Source organism: Strix aluco, chromosome 2 (assembly GCF_031877795.1).
Source record: "Strix aluco isolate bStrAlu1 chromosome 2, bStrAlu1.hap1, whole genome shotgun sequence".
Taxonomy (NCBI): Eukaryota; Metazoa; Chordata; class Aves; order Strigiformes; family Strigidae; genus Strix; species Strix aluco.
In genome coordinates, this window is record NC_133932.1 from 96,989,592 (window position 1) to 96,998,984 (window position 9,393).

Sequence of the window (9,393 nt, forward strand, 5' to 3'; positions counted from 1 at the left end):
TACTGCTTATAGAGTAGACAGTGCACATGTTCATAACTTCCTCACACACGTCTATCCAACAAGGTGCTTATACACTTAGGCAAATGCTGGCTTTATCAACATGTCCACTGGATAAAATCAGTTAGATTCTTGTCCTCAGAATGGGACACCTGAGCCTGAATTGCAAGTGAACTTCTTCATCTCTTCCTAAGAAGTGGAGAATGGGGAGAGCTAAATCATGTTTGCCTTCCAGACAACAGACATTCTGAAGATCAGGCTGAGCTCTATGAACTGAGCAAGTGTTCTCAGCATGCTTTTTAGCCCTGTCTAGGAACAGACATAGGTAATATGGAAGGCAAGAACTACTTACAACTTCCTTTAGCATTACATAGAGGTGTTACGCTATATTCATTTCCAGAGTGTAAGCCTACAATAGGCTGTTACACAAGCTCCTACTGCAGAGGGCTGTAGTGTAGGTGGCAATGTGTTACATGTGGGAGGACCTTCCCTGACTTCTTCTAGCCCATTCTTGAATATCAGCACAGCTGTGCCAAAGAGATCTCTCTACACTCCAGCTACTAAGGGACCTCTCAGCACCTCCACTGCTACTACTGGGGACAACTGACACCTTTAGACAACCTGGGAGAGGCCTACAATCACTATCAAAAAGCTAGGATGAGCACAGGAGTGCAGAAGTGTCCTCTTCAAGCCAGAGGACTCTACTTCCATGAGGAGTGCATATGCTGCCACTGCAGAATGAGAAAAAAAAATAGTAAAAGGTTTACCTGAGAGACCTCCTCATATGTGAAATGTATTTCTTTACCACCTTTAAATTCTGCTGATGTGTGAAATAAGCACATTTTTCTTTTGATATGATCTGCCTGTTTGTTTCCAGTCTTATTGTAGTATCACTTAAGCCTTCTGGCTGCAAGAAATTGTTGTCAATGTTCTTGTGTAGTCTCTAACTGTTGCTACCTATCTTTGCTCTACTGCAAAATCTCCTAAGATATCCAGTGTGAGTGACACATTTCAGCAAGTCATAAACCTCCTAATCCTGCAGGATGTCCTTCTCTCTGAATCTTTGTAAAATTGGTGGAAAGACCACTCCTTCTCCTCCTTTAGACCCTCAGATAACCCAGATTGTCCATGAATTCAAAGTTTTTTACATGACAAAGTATGTCCTAAAGATGGCACTGACTTGCTTCAAGACTTGCTGTAGATTACCTTTACATCAGTGCAGGCATATTTGGAGGGAAAAATCCTGATTTTCCAGCATGTCACAGTGTGTACACTTGTAGATAATTATACAGAACAGATGCTTTCACAAAGTGTGAGGGTTTTTGAAAGCAGCAAGAAGCCAGGATAGGATGGGATGAGTTTGACTGTCTGTAAAGAAAGGGAAAGGGAAAGAGAAAAGCAAAAGAGAAAAGAAAGATGTTATACTTCATGTTTCTGCTTGCTGTAGCCAAGATCAGGATGGATGTCTTCTGGGGAAATGTCTATGTCTGAGAGTATTATGCATGACACAGGAGATGTAGTGCTAGACCTTGTAAATAGTGATGCAGATGTTACTAGTCTTCCCTCAAAAAAAGCAGGGAAGAGTAAGGAAATAACTCCAGAGAAGAAGGAATATATGTAGTCCAGTTTTGGGCTGTCAGATCTGTGGAGCAGGTGGACTGCTGTGTATACACTGTGATAGTCTTCCCCAGAACTCTGGGAGGTTGCTTGGTGACCCAGCAATGCAGCCTTACTGGAAGGAGCTAGAACTATTATGGTAGTCTTAATTCAAGTTTAGAAGGGAGGTGGTAATATGCCGTGAGACTTTCACTTACAGAAGTATTTCTTGACTTCAACACTAGCCTCAAAACTCATGAGTTCCACTGAAGCCTGAGGAGTTCAGCATGTCCTGAATGAAACTTCTCCAACACAACAACCATAAAGTAGGCTGATGGACATTCTGATATACTTAGACCACCTCTTTTCTAATGTCTCTGAACTGTAATTTGCCTCTTCTCCCTTGTCCATAAGCAACACCTCCTCATTTCCTTGTCCAAACTATGCCCTGTCTGACCATAGATCCCCACACAAGTTCCTGCCAAACTAATCACATTAGCAACGTGTTACTAGAGTCAACCCTGAATTTCCATTAAAGCCTGCCATTATCTGTAAGTAATCTTCATCTAATCTGTACCTCTTCTGTGTCAGTCAATTCCACTTGCCTCAAAACACATTCTGTTTGTTAAGGCCCTTAAAATACCATTATAGTTCAGATATTTACATGGTTGCAGACTGAGTAACAACAGAACCTGCCTGTCTCTCCAAAGGCTTTATTTTGGACAGACTTGATTAGTACTCCAGGCAAAACGGAAATAATGAGTATGTAGCCAGGAAGACCATATTATGAATACATCTAGAAATGGGATATTAATTATAACGTTTGTGAGAAGGCTGAGTTGCAGATATGGATGTTTTCTAAATCTTGATGTCTAACTGCAGATGCCTTCTGAATATAGACATATTTTTGTGTGTGTGTGTGCATGTGAATATGGGGAAGAAGCAGTTGTTATAACTCTGATGAGTACTAGGACATCTACAACCCTGAAGGACATCTGCTTTCAGTCACATGAGCCATAGCTATTGTGACCATTATCTTGAAAGAAAAATAATATGGAGGTTTTATTTTATTTTTTTTTATTTAGTCATAGGAATAATGATTTCCCTATATGTTTACCAACCTCTGATAATTAATTGCACAATGAGAATTTCAAAGCCAAAATGTAAAAATAAATAAATAAACAACATATAGTGAAAATAATATATATTCATTCCCGTACTAGCTAATTTCAGTTGAATATTTTTAAAATGCCACAGAAAAATTTTATTTTGCTTGTTAGATTGAGGAGCTTTATTCTAAATCCAGAATGCAACTGAGGGCATAAACATATATTTTAGTTTCAGGAATTCAGAAATATTGAAAGCCTGATCTCAAATCTATTTAAGTTAATTAAGCCTTTTCTATCATCCCTTAGAAATAAAAATACTATTGTGAACTAATTCCTTGGTTTGTCTATTTAAAAATAAAACTGGAAACTAGTTTTATTAATTAAAATGAGGCTTTGAAATTAGTATCTAAATATTTAACTTCTGATGCTTCAACTACAATTAATTCACACACTTAAGACTGAGCTTCTCATCAACTCAAGTGTGAGACAATGCCTACCAGGTAGTTTTCATAAAAGAATCCCTTCTCTGTCATTTACCAAATTCTTTTTGTTACATTTGCCTTCAGGATTGAAGAGATTACCTTTCATGACATTGTCCTCAAATGTTGCAAGGGGTGGATTATACAAAAAAAACCAACAAAAAAAAACCCAAATGAAAGACAGTGCATTACTGTGGTGTCTTTTTCCCATTGGTTTCATGTGTAAGCCTAAGGGTTGCTGTTGATTTTTTTTTTCCTTTGATGTCTCCTTTCTTTAATATGGATGCAATCTTCTGCTCAGATGTGCAAGATCACGAGCATCAGAAATGCCTCTAAATTCAGATTTGCATTCTGCCTCCATAGGGGAACCAGATCCAGCCATATTAGCCTCCCCCACCTGCAATCTGTAAGGAAACCACAGAGGTTAGCAGGGAACATAATGACCTCTTAACCAGAGACATCTCTTCTTGACAGTGTGTTAGCAAGACCATACATGCTTCTGCTGATAAGTTCAGATGCAACTGAGTCTCTTCAACCTGAACTGTGGTGTACCAATCCTACCCATTTGCTGCCTTAGCAATTTTTATTACTTGAAGTTGTATTTCAGTGTACCCTTGAAGTGGTTCATCTGTCTGTCCTGGTTACACGCTGCTTCTTCAAGTCCACAGCACACCAGCTGCTGCAGGATGCGGTGTATTCTGTCCTAGATGTGTGACCAGCCGAGTGCAGCTGTTCTATGATGATCATGGCTACAGTCCCTGGAACATAGCTTTGCTCTGAAACTTTCTTATTGAAAATTATATCCTGCCATCTGATGCACAATATGGTCCACAGATGGTTCAGATGACATTTGTCTAGGAGTCGTCACTAGTCCATGTCTTCAAACCATTCAGCAAATTGGATAACAGTGCTGCTTTACAGACTCTTGATGTGATCTACATTTAACATTGAGCTGCTGTTTGACCTCAGAGTAGCCTGCATCCTGAACCTCGTGGTGAAGTATAAAAATTTGTATTTTTTCTTGAACTTTTTAGAAGAAAAAGAAACTAGTAGAAGAATGACGTAAGGTAACAATATTATTGTTTTCTTCAAAAGGTTTGGGAATTTCTTAGTCTGGTTTCAATTGTTTAAAACAGCACATATTCCACTTACCTACTTCACATATCTGTTAAGAGTCTTGTACTTTACACGTACAGTGCACTTATGTTTCTTATTTATTGCTATAAACTGGTAAGTGCCTCATTTAAGGGCCAGACTTTGATCACAGCAGGAAGCAGGGAGCTAAGTGTCTTATGAATTTGAGTGTACAGATAAACAAGTAGGCTGACACTGACAGAGGACATCTGCTTATATGTAACAAATGCTATATATAACTGAGGTTATCTATCATGTTCATATTGTTCAGGACAACAAAAAAACACCAAGAACATTTTAAAACAAGCAAACAAAAAGCCCACCACATATGCTAACTTATCATATTTCCCCTCTTTGTTTTGTCTATGAAGAAAGCTTATAAGATAAGGGGAATGTTCCATCTCAAGGCCTGCTTTCCTTTCATTCTCTTGTCTTCAAGGAAATGGCAACCACTAAAAACTCAAGATCGTATGTGTCTAGGTTTCAAAACCTTTATTTCATTGTCACTGTCAGGCTTTAAGGTCACAGATGTGGTAAGCCCTCTGCCAGCCAGATGGATGAAGAGATGTTATTTCTGCAGTGAACCTCAGTTCTGCAGCAAGGTCTTTTGTGGAACCACCATCCTGAAAAGAAAGGGAGAAGAAAAGTCTGGGAACTCTGTGCCTGCCTTTCTATAGCCTGCTGAAATGAAAGGTTAAATATTATTTATGGATGATGGAATTTCTCCTTTATCTATTTTTATGGAAGAGAATAAAAGAGAGCTCGCAACTTCAAATTACGCTATACTAATTCAGTACTGGTATAGAGGGTACCTTTTTCCTTCAGGTCTTTTAAAAACTACACAGTGTTAGGCTATTAAATTTCTCATACAGAAAATTTCTTCTGGGTAGCTGTGTTGTCTTCTTCTGGACTGTTATTTTTCTTTTTAAAAGGAAGAAATATTAAAATAGACAACATTGCAAGAGAAAAAGTACTATGGAAGCGGTATGTGATTTAACAGTGCCATCAACTAAAACACCAGCCAGCTCTGGTCATCCAGAGTCATATAGATTATAACCAGGAAAAAAAATTTAAAAAATAAAAAAAATTTCGAAATTGCAAACTGAACATATGTTTCTAGTGAGTTTCTCAGGTGTTCAGCCTCAGTGGCTACAGTTAATTTAGAACCCAGAAACATGTATGAGTAATTCAACTCAAATTATTCTTTATGATGAGTTTTGCCTATAACATACCTCATCTTTTATATCTTTTATATCTTTTATTCACTGAATCTCCTCCTCATTCTTCTAATTTTGTTAGCTCCTGTTGATGTTTTTTATATTCTTCTCTGAGGATGTAAGCATACAACTCAATGTATTTCATTAAATTGACTTAACAAGTTTATGGTTTTGTGCCAGTTTCGGCCAGGATAGAGTTAAATTTCCTTGAGCTGAGAGGGAGCACAGCTGGAGGGCTGGCCCAGATTGACCATTGGAGTATTCCATATCATGTGATGTCATGCTCAGTATATAAAGGAGGTGGGTTCTTGCAGCAGGATCTTTTGTTCTGTTGGGATTGCTGCTGGGGGTGGGCTGAGTATTGGTTGCCAGGTGGTGAGCAGCCACAGTGTATTACCTGTTTGGACTTCCTATTGTTACTGTTGTTTTGTTACCATCACTAAACTCTTTTTTTTAATTCAATCTATGAATTCTCCCTTTTTGTCCCTCCCCTATTTTACCCGGGGTGTGGGGGGGGTGGGGGGGGTGGGGGGTGGGTGTAAACAACCAGCTGCGTGGTGATTGGCTACTGGCCAAGTTCAAACCACAACAGGTTTCAATTAGGTTTCTACTGCTTTTCATACTTGGCTAGTTCCTTTGAAAGGTAATATATCGCTTCCAGTTCTTTTCTTGAATATGACTGTACAATAGTCTTAACAGTCTGCATGTGTACCTCAGATATGGGCATCAGATTGTTTACCATCTTGTCCATTTAAGTAAATAATGCTAGTGCTAATAATGCCCAGTGTAAGCCTATTTCCAGTCTGACAATGGATCTTTTTTTTCCTCCTCTAGGGTTTTATCTCCTAAATAACACATTATCCACAATAGCCTTTAATCCTCATCCTAATAACATCTTCTTAAAGGCTTCACAGAAATTCCACAAAATGGTGTCTTGAAACCCTGAAGGAACTATGTTCTAGTTTGTCTTTATTAGTTTGTTGGCATGGCTAGAAACATTTGACTCACTTTGTACTCTCTGCAAATTTAAAGTGAGTTGACAGAAGAAGAAACAAAGTGCTTCCTAAATAATAAAATAAATCATTAACTGCTTACTCCAGCAGACACCATATTGACTTTCAGACTTTTCCTTCTTTTGTGGCTACACAAACAAAATTAAGTTCTATTCTCTGTATTCTACTCTCCATTAAATATTGCTGTTATACAGTGGTGAGTCTGTTTCTCATAAGTAATAAATAAAAGTGTTTGTAAATAACATTTCTTTTCCTTTCCTGTCCATCCTCCTAGGACCAAAACCAGCAGTGAGTGAAAGGACTTCCAAATACAAGCATTTCAAATGAATTGAAAACCTTTCTCTAAGTATTCAACAAGTCTGTTTTTCTCCCTAAGGATTTATTAATTTTAAATTTCTCTGTATATACTTCTTTGTTTCTAACTTTAAAATATCCTCAGAGGATGTGCCAGAAATTTACAGCACAAATAAAATGTGCTACAGGGGAACTGCACTGTTAACTGCAGAATATCACAGGTCATCTACATAGATTAACAAATCTATGCTATAACATCTACATACATTAACAAATACATTTCTGATGCTTGATCTGTGTCAAGAAAAAGCCAGAGCTTAATCACTTAATGGCATGTCTGTGTAGACATAAGCAAAGGTCTAGCTGTTACTGCTGTGGGGTATTATGACTGACTCGGCTCTCCAAAATTCTTGAATTTACCTTTTAGAACAAGGATTAAGGTTTTAGAGTTAAAATGCAGCATAACTGTTCAAAAGTCACAGTCACTGTAGTACTACTAACTCAACTATGCCACAAATTCCTATTACTTTTATCTAGTTGTTAATATTACAGTAAACTTAATATAGATGGATTGTGCATGTTTTTTGTGCAATACTACAAACTTCAAATATCAAGTTCAATAGTTTATTTTTGCTCCAGAAACCAAGAAAAATTGCACCTTTGGAAAATGAAACAGTTTTTCCTTCAAGAAGGAGATATTGAAGCTTAATCTGTTACAGATTTGCATCTGTTTTTCCCTAAGCCTTCTTCCTATATCCCCTATGATATACCTATGGAGCAAAAGATAGCATCTGGAACTAAACTTGGGCTGATTGACTATACAATAAACTTGATGGATCAGCCACTTTTATACTAAATGAAGAGAGGTTTCTTGCCTCAGAGAGGAGAGGAGCACCTCCAGTTTAAATGAGTTGAAATTATGTTTACTTACAGTTGAATATTTAATATATTTTATATATCTCAACAGACTTTTTGAGTGTATTGAAGATCGGCTTTTTTCCCAATCATAACATTTTGACATTAAGATTTTCAGAGAAGACAGATATTCTATACATTTAAACAACTTTTAAAGCTAAGGCAATTCAAATGAGAAAAATTTCAAATGTCTCATTGAGTCACTTTGCCAATTCTTTCATTGCCTGAAGATGACAAAAATCCTGACTCATTTGAGTTTCATTTTTAAGGCAGTTTTTAAAAGTATGATGATAGATTACTGTCATTGCATGGTGTTTCTAGAGGTTTAGTGATGTGATTTGTGTCTTGTTGGGTAAGACTGCTGCATGTTCATGTTTATTGACAGTTTGGGTAATCTTATAATGTTTGCTCCCCCCCCCCCCCCGAATATTTCCCAGTAACTGAAAGTTTCTTTAGGGCTGTTGTCGTGATAGTTTGTAAATCTTCATCCTATTGAGCGAGCATTTCCAAATAAATTCTTGGGATTTTTTGCTATGGTAGTTTTTTTTTTGAGTGGTTGTGGGTTTTTTTTTCTTGGGTTTGGGTTTTTTTTTTCAAGTATTGGATAAAATGTTTAACACTTTCACCTCTGAAGAGCCTTTTGCTCTGATTTTAACTTTCTGCTCTTCTGGAGTGAAGCAGATTCACAGAAACAAAAAATGTATAACTAAACAGTTAAACACCAGTTTATTTTTGCTATGATATAAATCCTTTTTTTTTTTTTTTTTATTTTTGAGAGAAAAATCACAGGGAAGTTCCATTTCTTATAGAAATGAAAGGCATTTATTAGGGTGTCTATTACGTGCTCTGACTGATAGGAAATGCATAATGCTTATAGATTTTTGATGTAAAAAAGGTGCAATTTAGGAAATGCTGTTGCTAAATTGTTCACAGATTCAAGAAAGTCATGAAAAATTTTATTTGCTGTAGGTCATGTTGCTACAGTGGTGAGGTAATGTTTATCCTTACCCTTATCTCTACTAATTGTTTCAACAAGAACTAAAGGGATTTCCCTGGGCCAGTTCTGCCAGATGGTACATCCCTGAAACACACCCTGCTAAAGCAGCCCAGACAATCCAACCATCCCTGAATTATGAAGGTGCATAACAAAGGGTTCTCTTTCAGGAACACATTTCACTCTCTGTTCTGTCTTTTCCTCTTCAGCAGGAATGGAGTTAAAGCTAAAGCATTTGTTCAGTCTTACATTGCTGAAAGAGATGGATGCCAGGAGAGTGCCTTGTTTAACAGATTGGATGCTTTCCTCTCTTTTTGCTCTTCATCTTGTGTATACATATAGACCAATATGAGATACCCAGGTATGAAATGATCTGCAGCTCTGTATTCTAACATTTTATGCACTTTCTTGGGTAGGACCAAGTCCTTGCTTCCAGATGCAGAAACACCATATGTCATGTTATGTCATAAAATGTTGCAACAGTCCTATGAGCCAGGATCTAAGCCTCGCAATTTAGTGTGCACATGTAGTATATAGGTATGAGGTTTGATTCTTTTCTGAGTGGGTCATAACAAGGATTAAGACTTGTTCAATTCAGACATACACTCCTGGTCTTTTATTACAGAAAAAAACCCACAAAAAATA